The sequence below is a fragment of the Paramisgurnus dabryanus genome, chromosome 22, assembly GCF_030506205.2.
Source record: "Paramisgurnus dabryanus chromosome 22, PD_genome_1.1, whole genome shotgun sequence".
In the NCBI taxonomy this organism is placed as follows: domain Eukaryota; kingdom Metazoa; phylum Chordata; class Actinopteri; order Cypriniformes; family Cobitidae; genus Paramisgurnus; species Paramisgurnus dabryanus.
The window spans coordinates 12,063,324-12,075,376 of record NC_133358.1 but is presented as its reverse complement, the minus strand read 5'-3'; positions in this window follow the sequence as shown (position 1 = coordinate 12,075,376).

Here is a 12,053-nt window from a genome sequence, read left to right as displayed (position 1 = left end):
GGCGACCAGCCACAGTGGGTCATGTGGTCGGCGCCCCCCAAAGTGACCCCTATAGAAGAATGGAGCCCAGGGACGAGATGATCGGGCTTAGCCCAACAGTGGAGGCCCAGGTTTGTGGCACCATGGTACGCTGTCTCGTCGACACTGGTTCCCAGGTCACCTTATTTTCAGAAAGCCTGTCCCAGGAGCTATTTGGAGCCTACCCCGCGCACAAGGCCGAAGCGCCCTGGCTGACCTTGAAGGGAGCCAATGGTTTGGAGATCCCCTATATCGGCTACCGACTCACAAATTTCGAATTGTATGGGGTACGAGTCCCGCAGAAGGGGTTCATCATCGTCCAGGACCACTGCCTTGGCCGTCACCGAGCCCTTTTAGGTATGAATGTTCTTTCGGAGTGCTGGGAGGAGCTATTTCGGGCTAGGCCCGTTCAGACCATACCGAGGGCCGAACGGCCAGGCTGGGAGCGAGTAGTGGCCGACTGCAGGCGAGTACAGCTGGCTTAGAGCCGAGATGGCCGCGAAGAAGTGGGTCGAGTAGCCTGTCGATTTGCATTGTCAGTGCCAGCAGAAAGTGAAGCCATAGTGTGGGCCAGGGTGCCGCAACAGCGTCAAGGCCCCAAGAGCTGGGTGTTGGTCGAACCTCATGAAGCCTGCACACAGGTGAGAGTGGCCCGAGGACTGACGGTGGTGCGACGAGGCCGAGTGCCGGTAAAGGTCTGTAACGAAAATCCCTACCCAGTACACTTACACAAGCACCAGCGGCTGGTGACAGTGACATCGGTCGAGGGCCATCAGGTGCGGGATAAGGAAGATGTGAGTTTCCGGCGGGTGCACCCCGCAGTAGTTGAGGTAGCGCTAACGCAAGCAGGAGGAGCGTCTAGGACGAGGGAGAGAAAGGTACCGGCCCATTTGACAGGGGACTCCTTACGAGGAGAGGACCTAGAGCAGGAACAAGTAGAGGAGCTGCAGAAGCTGCTGGAGAGATGGCAACACGTGTTTTCCACCCATGATGAAGACTACGGTTGTACGACGGTAATACGGCATAGTATCCCTACGGGAGAAGCTGCACCGAGTCGGGAGCGGTATCGACCAATACCCCCCACCTTATACACCGAAGTGAGAACCCTATTACAAGGGATGCTGAAGCAGGGGATTGTGCGGGAGAGTAGCAGTCCATGGGCGGCACCTATTGTGCTTGTCCAGAAGAAGACGGGGGCTTGGAGATTCTGTGTGGACTATAGAAAGCTGAACAACCTGACTAAGAAGGATGTGTTTCCCCTGCCTCGTATCGAGGACTCGCTGACAAGTCTGACCAAGTCTGCATGGTATTCCACCTTAGATTTGGCCAGCGGGTACTGGCAGGTACCGGTGGAGGAACGAGATCGGGAAAAGACCGCCTTTACCACGCCCTTTGGTCTTTTTGAATGGGACCGGATGCCCTTCGGTCTCTGCAATGCTCCCGCCACCTTCCAGAGACTGATGCAACGATGTCTAGGAGGTCAGTTAATGGAATCCGTACTAGTGTACCTTGACGATGTGATTGTGTATTCTCCAGACTTCGAGACTCACCTGCAACACCTGGAAAAGGTGTTCCAAGAGATGGAAAGGTACGGGCTGAAATTACAGCCAGAGAAGTGCCACCTGCTGCGCCGTAAGGTGCAGTTCCTGGGACACGTGGTGAGTGCAGCTGGCGTGGCCGTTGATCCCGGGAAAGTATCGGCAGTTCGGGACTGGGAGGCCCCCAGGACTGTAAGGCAAGTGAGGTCCTTTCTAGGCTTTGTGGGTTACTACCGACGATTCATCAAAGGGTTCTCTAAGATCGCCAGACCCTTGAACCAGCTGCTGGTCGGGACTGGGCGACCACGGGGACGGGGATCCCCCATGGTGGAGTGGACCCCAGAGTGTGAGACAGCCTTTAGGGTCTTGAAACAGGAACTTTTACAAGCCCCGATTCTAGCGTATGCTGACTTTTCCCAACCTTTCTTACTCTATACCGATGCCAGCAACCTGGGCCTAGGAGCGGTGCTCGCACAGAAACAAGATGGAGTGGAACGGGTGATCGCCTATGCCATCCGGAGCCTCCACCCCGCTGAAAGAAACGACGCGAACTACAGTTCTTTCAAGCTCGAACTACTGGCGTTAAAGTGGGCCCTGAGCGAGAAATTTAAGGATTATCTCTGGGGAGCCAAGGTAACTGTGATCACTGATAATAACCCTCTGGTACACTTGCAGACGGCCCGGTTGGGAGCAGTGGAGCAGCGATGGGTGGCCCAGCTTGCCAATTACGACTATCAGCTGCAGTACCGTCCGGGGCAGGAGCACACCAACGCAGATGCCCTTTCCCGTCTGCCAGCAAGGGCAGACTCGAAGAGCCCGGCCCCACTCAAAGAAGGACACGAAGAGGAAGGACTGATGATTGGAATAGTGGAGGCGCCTGGGAGCCGACAGGAGGCAGCGCCCGCGAGCTGGGGATGGGACCCCCAGCGTTGGAAGGCTAGGCAGCAGGAGGACCAGGAGCTGCAGAATCTGGGCGAGTGGCTTCAGCAGGCCCGGCGACCGACCCCCGCCGAGAGACAAGCACAGACAGAGGTGGGTCGTAAAATACTGGGACAGTGGGAGAGATTGACATTGCGAGAAGGTGTGTTGTGCAGGACTATCCGGGACCCGGGGACGGATGAAGAGGTCAGACAGATTGTGGTGCCGACCAGTCTAGTCCGGACACTCCTGGAGGCCTACCATGACCAGATGGGGCATCAGGGGCAGGAGCGTACCACGTCACTACTACGCCGACACTTTTATTGGCCAGGGATGGAGGATTCGGTGAGTACGTTCATTAAAGCATGTCCCCGATGTACTCTGTTTAAATCTCGGCAGGAACCACGAGCACCGATGGTACCCATCCACGCAAAGGCCCCCCTCCATATTGTAGCGATGGATTATCTGACCCTGAATCGTCCGAAGGACCGATATCAGAACATCTTGGTCGTGACGGACTTGTTCACCAAGTACGCCTGGGCCATCCCTACCCTCGACCAGACCGCAAGTACTACGGCCACCGCACTGTGGAGGGCGGTCTTTCAGCCGTTTGGGTGCCCTGAGTTCCTGCACTCAGACCAGGGCCCAAACTTCGAGTCCCGTATTATACGAGAACTGTGCCAGTTATATGGGTGTGTTAAGACCCACACGACCTCGTACCATCCCCAAGGGAATGGGGGATGTGAGCGGTTTAACCAGACGTTGTTGAACCTGTTGGGAACGCTGGATCAGAGACGCCAGGACGATTGGGTGAGTGCCTTACCGAACTTATTACAAGCTTACAACAATAGCATCCACAGCACAACGGGGTATGCCCCCACGCCTGCCCACAGATCTCCTATTGGGTACACCGGGAGAAGAGCAAGAAGGGAACGTGACCGAGTGGGTAGGACGACACCACCACCGTCTCCACTTCGCATATGAACAGGTCAATAAGAAGATCCAGGCGGCGGGGGACAAGAACAAGAGGTTATACGACAGGACGGCACGGGACGCCCCCTTGCTTCCTGGGGAAAGGGTACTGGTCCGAGATAATCGGCGGCTAGGCGGAGGCAAGCTGAGTGATCGGTGGGAGGCGAGACCATATATTGTGCAACAGCAGCAGAGACCGGGGCAGCCGGTATATACGATCCGACCAGAAGGGAAGCCCGGACCAGATCGGGTGGTCCATCGGAACATGATTCGCCCCTGTCCAAACTATCCCCCGCTAGTCACAGAGGTGGCTCCTAAGGAGCCAGAGACTGCTGCCCCCTGGTACGGAGGGTGGGTCATCTTTCCAAGAGGCCCGGCGGAGGGGCCGGCCCGAGTGGCCCCAAGGGAGCCTGAGCACTTACCTGTCGTAGTGGATCCAGCGAACGACGTAGCCCCAGAGGCTCCAGGAGAGCCGGACAACTTACCTGCCGAAGGAGCCCCAGAGGCTCCAGGAGAGCCGGATTATTTACCTGCGGAAGAAGCCCCAGAGCCCCTACCACAGCGCCCCCAGCGGGAAACCCGGGGGCGGCCGCCCATCCGATATGGAGAGTGGGTCACAGGAAGCGGTTCTGGGGACTAGAACCATTTCGGCGGGGGAGGATGTCACAGGTGACGTTTTGAATGAACGACGGGCGGAACCCGGCTTCCACATTTTGAATGAACGACGGGCGGAACCCGGCTTCCACATTTCATTTCCGGGGTTTCCCCGAAGTCAAATTACGCCTGATTGCGCGCAGGTGGGGATAATTTGCACAGCGGTCGCTGGTAGGCTGACGAGGAGAAGAGTCAGCGTATAAAAAGACCTTTGTAGACATCAAACGGGGTGCTTGTGGTGTACTTTGTCTACGCTGTGTTGCTGCTTTGCAGATGAACCAGGCTGGTTGGATCGTGCTATTGGGGAAGAGAGAAGAAAGGGACAGTCAGTTGACGAAGGAATATTGAGGAGTTTCATCAGAGAAGGAGTGAACACAGAGCCATCAAGAGTGTAGCGAATAACAGTTGTGGACAACTAAGCGTGAGTAACCGATGCGGTACTTATCTGAGCCATACTTGTACGAAGAGTTGTTTTGGTGTGTTCCTTTGTGTTTTGAGGTCCCTGGCCCCACTGGAGAGGACAGCGTGGGTGAGCCGTGGGTTGGCCGGAAGTACGGACGAAGGACCTGATAGGAAGCACCGTTCGCTAGTAGAACAGTGGCCCTGTGGGGAAACGGAAACACAGGTGAGCCAGGGGAGAGGAATCAACACGCCGGGCCTGTGACACACATCTTACTCTCATTGGCGGTCCAGTTACTGCCCAACCATCCTCTCGAGGTCGTCGTAGCCAGGTGGCAAGGGCGATTTAAAAACCACGTGAAGTTTATAAGAGTGCTGTGGGTGAGTTTCACTGATTGATGGTGTTTACGCTTTACTTGCTGTGTGTATGCTGTGCTTGTAGCGTTCAAACTGCCTAGCCTCAGACGAGTCGCGAGACGACGACATCCGTTGTGGCCTGGGTCCTAAGGAGAGCGAGAATATTTAGCCCTGTGCCCGGGGTGTGTCCACGAGAGCTTCGTTTATCCATAGAGCAGACAGTGGTGAAGCCCAGTGAGTATTACCAAGAGTGTACTGTGCGGACTGTGGGTTGTAGCAGTGGGTGTACTGACCTTTCCACCAGAAGCTCGTGGTGAGCGGAGCCCCGACGAAAGTTCGCCCCAACTCGTGACCCCGGTTGGTGAAGAAGGAGGGGGAGTTCGGGAAGCGTTCGGCTCCGTGTCATCAGCCCCACTAGTCCCTACGACGCCCGGACAGTTTGAGTGGATGGGCGAAGGAATACGGTGTACCAGCACTGTAGCGAAAGCCCACTGTTTGTAAGGAAAGCTCTGTGTACGAAGATCCCCAGTACTGTGAGTAACGTGACTTGTAAAGTAAACCTGTTCTGTGCTTATAGCAAATACCTACCTGTACAAGTGAAGCTCTGTGTGTGTACGAAGATCCCCAGTACTGTGAGTAACGTGACCTGTAAAGTAAACCTGTTCTGTGCTTATAGCAAATACCTACCTGTACAAGTGAAGCTCTGTGTGTGTACGAAGATCCCCAGTACTGTGAGTAACGTGACCTGTAAAGTAAACCTGTTCTGTGCTTATAGCAAATACCTACCTGTACAAGTGAAGCTCTGTGTGTGTACGAAGATCCCCAGCGCTGTGAGTAACGTGACCTGTGAAGTAAACCTGTTCTGTGCTTATAGCAAATACCTACCTGTACAAGTGAAGCTCTGTGTGTGTACGAAGATCCCCAGCGCTGTGAGTAACGTGACCTGTGAAGTAAACCTGTTCTGTGCTTATAGCAAATACCTACCTGTACAAGTGAAGGTCTGTGTGTGTACGAAGATCCCCAGTGCTGTGAGTAACGTGACCTGTGAAGTAAACCTGTTCTGTGCTTATAGCAGATACCTACCTGTACAAGTGAAGCTCTGTGTGTGTACGAAGATCCCCAGTGCTGTGAGTAACGTGACCTGTGAAGTAAACCTGTTCTGTGCTTATAGCAAATACCTACCTGTACAAGTGAAGCTCTGTGTGTGTACGAAGATCCCCAGTGCTGTGAGTAACGTGACCTGTGAAGTAAACCTGTTCTGTGCTTATAGCAGATATCTACCTGTACCAGTGAAGCTCTGTGTGTGAACGAAAATCCCCAGTGCTGTGAGTAACGTGACCTGTGAAGTTAACCTGTTCTGTGCTTAGAGCAATTACCTACCTGTACCTGTGATGTCCTGTGTACACGGAGATCCCCCAGCGCTGTGAGTAACATAACCTGTGAAGTAAAACTGTTCTGTGCTCCCAGCAGATACCTACATGTCTAAGTGAACCCCTGCGTGGAGGAAGGGCCTTCAGCCCCGGGGATAGCGTAACCTGTGGAGTAAACTTGACCTGTGTGCAAACCCTTACTTACCTGTTCTGCCGAAGGTCTCGGGTGGACGAACAGCGTTTGGCATCAAAGTACTTTATCTTGTCTGACTTTTGTTTGATTCTGCCTCCAGGAGAAGCGGAGCGCGCCACGGATTGTTGGGCCAGAGCCCCTACGGAGCCCCTGTCCCCAGTCTTTCCCTTAAGTGGCCCTGGAGGCGAGGAAGAGACACATTAGTTTTAAATTGCCCTTCCCCCTTTCCCCCCTTTCCTTTTAAATATTTAATAAAGTTTATTTTAATTATAGTATACTCGTCTGTCTGGTCATTGGGGTGGTCTTGGGAAACTCCTCGAGGTGGAAGAGTTGAGAGGGGTGTGACCCTTAGCACAGTTGGGTCCGCCCTCGGGGTGTGACAATAGCATAACACAACAATAAAAAAACACATCCTTTCTTAGAGTGAAGAAATGCATTAAAATAAACTATAAACTGTGCATGTTTGGTAACAAGAGACCCCAAGTGTACTTTTACTTCATTGTTTAGCAACTGTAATTTAAGGCAATTCGATATTGGTTAAGAAAGTAGGTGTGCGTGAACAGGTTGATCAGCTTTAGTGAAGCCGAAAACGAAATTAAATTTTTGAAACTGTTGCAATTTACCATGATTTTGATACTGTAGTATATGAATTGGAGAGAGAGGAATTTTGGCAAGCTGATATGAACACTTGTGCTTAACACTGTAAACTCATTTTTACGTTCAGGAGCACTGCACTTATAGCCTCCCTCTGGATGTCTTTTGAAGGCCTGATGCTTTACAGTTTTTCTCCCTTTTCAGATTTATCAGTATCTATCATTGATCAGTTGAACTCAGGCAGGACATCTAATTTAACCCCCTGATGTCACAAGCTTTAGTGCTGCAAGACGGCGGCACCCTTGCTACCAGAGTTATAACAAAACATCTTTTTGTCTTTGAATTGGTAACATTGATCACACCTTTTTTTTATTTGTGTAGAAGTCCATGTAGAGGAAAGCAGGGGCGAAAGTACAATTTCTTTACAAAAAACTTAATTGTAAAAGATTTTTTTAGATATGGGTATTTTTGCTGTGGTCAGTAACTCACAAGTGTGTTCTACTGTATCAATACCAGGTATAATTGTAAACATGTAAAAAAAACTTAATAATTTTACTTTGAACATAAGCAGCACATTGTTCTTTTTGACCGTGTCAGGAGGGACGAAAGTAACACACAGGTGGGTCAAAAGTAACACAACAGAACAAGATAGATTTTTGTGTTACACTACCTGTTTTTATTTAATATACATGAGTATGACCTCGTTTTATGTAACTGCAAACATATTTTGTCATTTATCTTTGCAAAAAAATAATAAAATTACATTATTATTTTAAATTTCGGTTTTATTTTCGGTTCAAACTTGAATTGTTTTCAACACTATGAAAATTAAATTAAAATAACCATAGGTGTCATTTACACTGGGGATACTGGGGACATGTCCCCACCACTTTTTGAAAGCATTATTCACTAGTTCGCCTGCGCATTCAGTCTATTGAATGATGGTAAAATGAACTTTGGCTTGCTGTCCTCAGAGGGAGCTCGAACCCGAGACTCGGCTCGAGCCCCGAGTTCAGAACCCCCCATTGTAACACTGAGCAGATAGAGAAAAGGGGCAAGATAAAGGAGGAGAATTGGGGAGGAGGAGGGATGCCGGATGAATCGTCAATGTGAGGCGTGGAGATTAACTCGCTTAAATAGGCTCTCGAGATGATTGACAGGACTGAATGTTTTAGGCTCCTCCCGAACATACGTTTAGAACTTCATTTCACTAGTTCGCCTGCGCATTCAGTCTATTGAATGATGGTAAAATGAACTTTGGCTTGCTGTCCTCAGAGGGAGCTCGAACCCGAGACTCGGCTCGAGCCCCGAGTTCAGAACCCCCCAAAAAGAACGTATATAAATATAATATGAGGACGGCAAGCCAGGTGGATGTCTGCGAGTAGTCTTAGTCTTTAACGGGGTTAAAACTTATATTCCCCCCAAAAAGTGTGAAATTTTTAACTATCTCCTCCTTTAAGTGATGCTGCTTGTAACTCCTAAAAGAGAAAATGAAAAGTGCGCGACCTTGGGCTCCTGCGGGAGCAAAGGAGAAAACACTACTGAGGTAGTGTGAACATGTTAGATTCACTGCTGCGGAATAAGGCTGTGAGAAATTTCCTATTTTAACTCCTGCGGGAGTTTTTCTTTTTTAGTAAGAAGCGCGTGGCTTGGAGCTCCGGCGGGAGCGAGGATGAATTACTACTGCGGTAGTGAGAGCGTATTAAAAATTACTGCTGCGGCAGAGAGCGATTTTTTAACAGTGTAAGGTTGGGAAAAAAAAATATAATTTTTTATTATATATAAATTTTAACTCCTGCGGGAGTTAATGAGAAGCGCGCGGCCCGAGGCTCCAACGGGAGCGAGGGTATAACTACTGCGGTAGTGAGAGCGTATTTAAAACACTGTTTCGAAAGTGGGCGAATTATATAGTATAGGGTTGGGAAAAAAAAAAAATTATATATATTTTTAACTCCTGCGGGAGTTAATGAGAAGCGCGCGACCCGGGGCTCCAACAGGAGCGAGGGTATAACTACTGCGGTAGTGTGAGCATATTAGAATTACTGCTGCGGCAGTGAGCGGTTTAAAGAGTAATATTGTGGGAAATTTAATATTAGCTCCTGCGGGGGTTAAATATAGAGCGCGCGCCCTGAAGGTCCAGGGGGAGCGAGGGTGAATATTGGCTAGAGAGCGTGGGCAGGGTGGAAAAGAAAATCGTTACTGGAGTATTGGCCAAGTTGAAGCTAATAAATGATGATAAATAGGGATGTGCGAGCTGAGCTTACTATGCTGCGGTGAGGAGGAAGTTAAGCACGATGCCAATGGTTAAGGCGGAGCGCGGGGTTAGTTCGGTGACTAATGAGATTCAGGTGTGCGACGGATAGTGTGATTATTGGATAAGCAGCTGATGAGCGTGTCTAATGTGGGGTAGGTTTGATCTTAAGTAAGTTTGGAAGGCGTTTGAGGACCAGCGACCTAAAGATTTAATTTGGAGTTCTGGGAGGCCGTTTTTTGCTGCTGAAGTTGCGGCTCCTATGCGAAAAGAGTGGCTGGAATAGTGAAACGCCGGGATGCCGGATCTAGTTAGCACTGCTTTAAGGTGTTTTTGGAACCAGTGTCTGGAAACTGGGTTATTTTTATCATCGACGAAGAGGGGGTCTGAGGGAGAGCGGATTTGGGTACTGCGGTGAGCTAGAAATAAGGAAACTGCCTGGTAAGGTTGAAGAGGGGAGGGTAGATTAAAGATGAAAATTGGATGGCCTCGCATTAATTGATCGGTTTTGCTGCACTTGATGTTAAAGCATATGGTGTCGTTGTCTAAAATTTGGAGGTCGGAGAAAGTCGGATGGATCTGGGGATCGAAATTTGAATTACAAGTATACTCTGAGCATCTGAGAAAACCGAAAAAGGCGAGAATAAAAAGAGCGTCGAGGGTTCTGGCAGTGCTTTCAGAGTGGTATCCTGAACGGATAGTGTACAGGCATTTGCTTAGGACTTCGCGAGTAAGAGGTAAGCGGGAGTCGGGGCGGGTGGGTTGGGATTTTTTAAAGCCTTTAACGAGGAGACCGATTTGTGGGTTGTTGATAGCTGGGCACTGCTGGCCAAAAATTAATTTATAGAAAAAATGTATTCCACTAAGGTAGACTTTAATGGTGCCGGGTTGAGACCGTTTAATATGGTGTAAAAAGGTGGCGAAGGAGGAAACGGCGAGAATAGAAAAATCGGGAAAAAATAGCTGGTGATGAAAATGAAAAGTTTTGAAACATTTCCAGGCGGTAAAATACGACTGAAGTGTTCTGGGGGAAACGGCTTGAAGAATATGTTGGATGGAGAGGCTATGAAGATGCTGCAGGGGGTGGTTTACTGGAAGATCGTGTCTGAAAAGGGAGGTACTGGGGTGGGAGATAGGTCTGCTTGAGGAGCCAATGTCTTGAATTTCTGAAAGGCAAAACGGGAAAGAGAGTCAGCGATTTGATTTTTGAAACCTGGCACGTGTTCTGCTTAATAATAAACTGATTGCAGATGGAAGACCAAATTAGGCGTCTGAGAAAAGGCATGAGTTGTGGGGAGTTAGACCTGCCTTTGTTAATGGAAAAGACTGCGGGGGAATTATCGCAATGAAAAATTATGCTTTTTGAGGTCCATTCTCTACCCCACAGGATGGCTGCAACGACGATCGGATATAATTCAAACAGGGCGGAGGAAAAGGCAGAATCCTCCAGTTTAGTGAGTTCGGGGGGCCAGGTTGAAGCAAACCAACGACCTTGGTAATAACCCCCGAAACCAACTGAAGGGGCTGCATCTGTGAAAAGATGGATTTCGGAGGCTGATAGCGTGATATCGTCGTAGAAAAAGGTAAGCCCGTTCCATTGTTTAAGGAATGCGAGCCAGAGGTTTAAGTCTGCTTTACATGCTGCGTTTAAAAAGACAATGTCGTTTAAGCCTGGGACGGACGATGCTAGAGAGAGGAGATGAGAGATAAAGGGGCGGCCCTGAGGCACGATTCTCATAGCAAAGTTGAGGTACCCGAGTAAGGAAAGAAGGTCACGTTTGGTAATACGCTGCGCTGAGGTGAGGTTTTGGATTACATTAGTTATTCTGACTATTTTGTCTTGAGGCAGTGAGGCTTGACATTTGACGGAGTCGAGGGTAATTCCGAGAAAATCCAGTGAGGTAGCGGGTCCCTCGGTTTTTTCGGAGGCGACGGGAACCCCTAACTTTGAGAAAAGATTAAGAGCGATTGAAAGATGAGCGGCTGGGGGAACGGATTTTGGAGAGACTAAGAGGAAGTCGTCAAGAAGGTGAATGAGATAGGGTATGTCGTAATTGTTCGCTAGGATCCAGCACAACGCTTCCGATAGGGTGTCAAATATTTTGGGGCTACTTTTGCAACCGAAAGTCAAACGAACGGCGAAATAATATTTATCCCGCCAGAGCACGCCAAAGAGATGCCAAAAATCAGGGTTTATTGGCATGACCTTGAAGGCTGAAGTGATGTCGATTTTTGCTAACCAAGCGCCGGGACCGGCAGATTTAATTAGACTGATGGCTTGATCTACGTCGTGATAATGCAGTGAAAATTCGGATAGGGGAATTAAGCTATTTATGCTAGGAACGAAGCATTCGTGGGGGGCTGAAAGATCGATGATAATGCGCTTTTTCCCGTAGAATTTCCTAGTTGCTATACCGATGGGGTTAATGCGATAGGTGAGGAATGGGGGGGAATCGAATGGGCCGATCATAAATTTAGATTCTACTTCTTTTTGTAGGAGGGAGTCTACAGAGTCAGGATCTAAACGGGCAGACTGCAAATTATTACAGGTGAAGGTTGAGTCGGGCATGGTTTCAAGACCGGGGTCAAAACCTTGCTGTAAACCTGAAAGAAGGAAATTAGTGAATTGTTTATTGGGGTGAGATTGTAGTTCATGTGCAAGAACAGAGATATTGATTGGAGAAGACAGATACTTTTTAAGATCTTTATTGTTTTTTGCAGATGATTTGAACACTGGGCAAACAGGGCATCATTACATCGGAAATCATTAAAGTTATTGCAGACCTGGC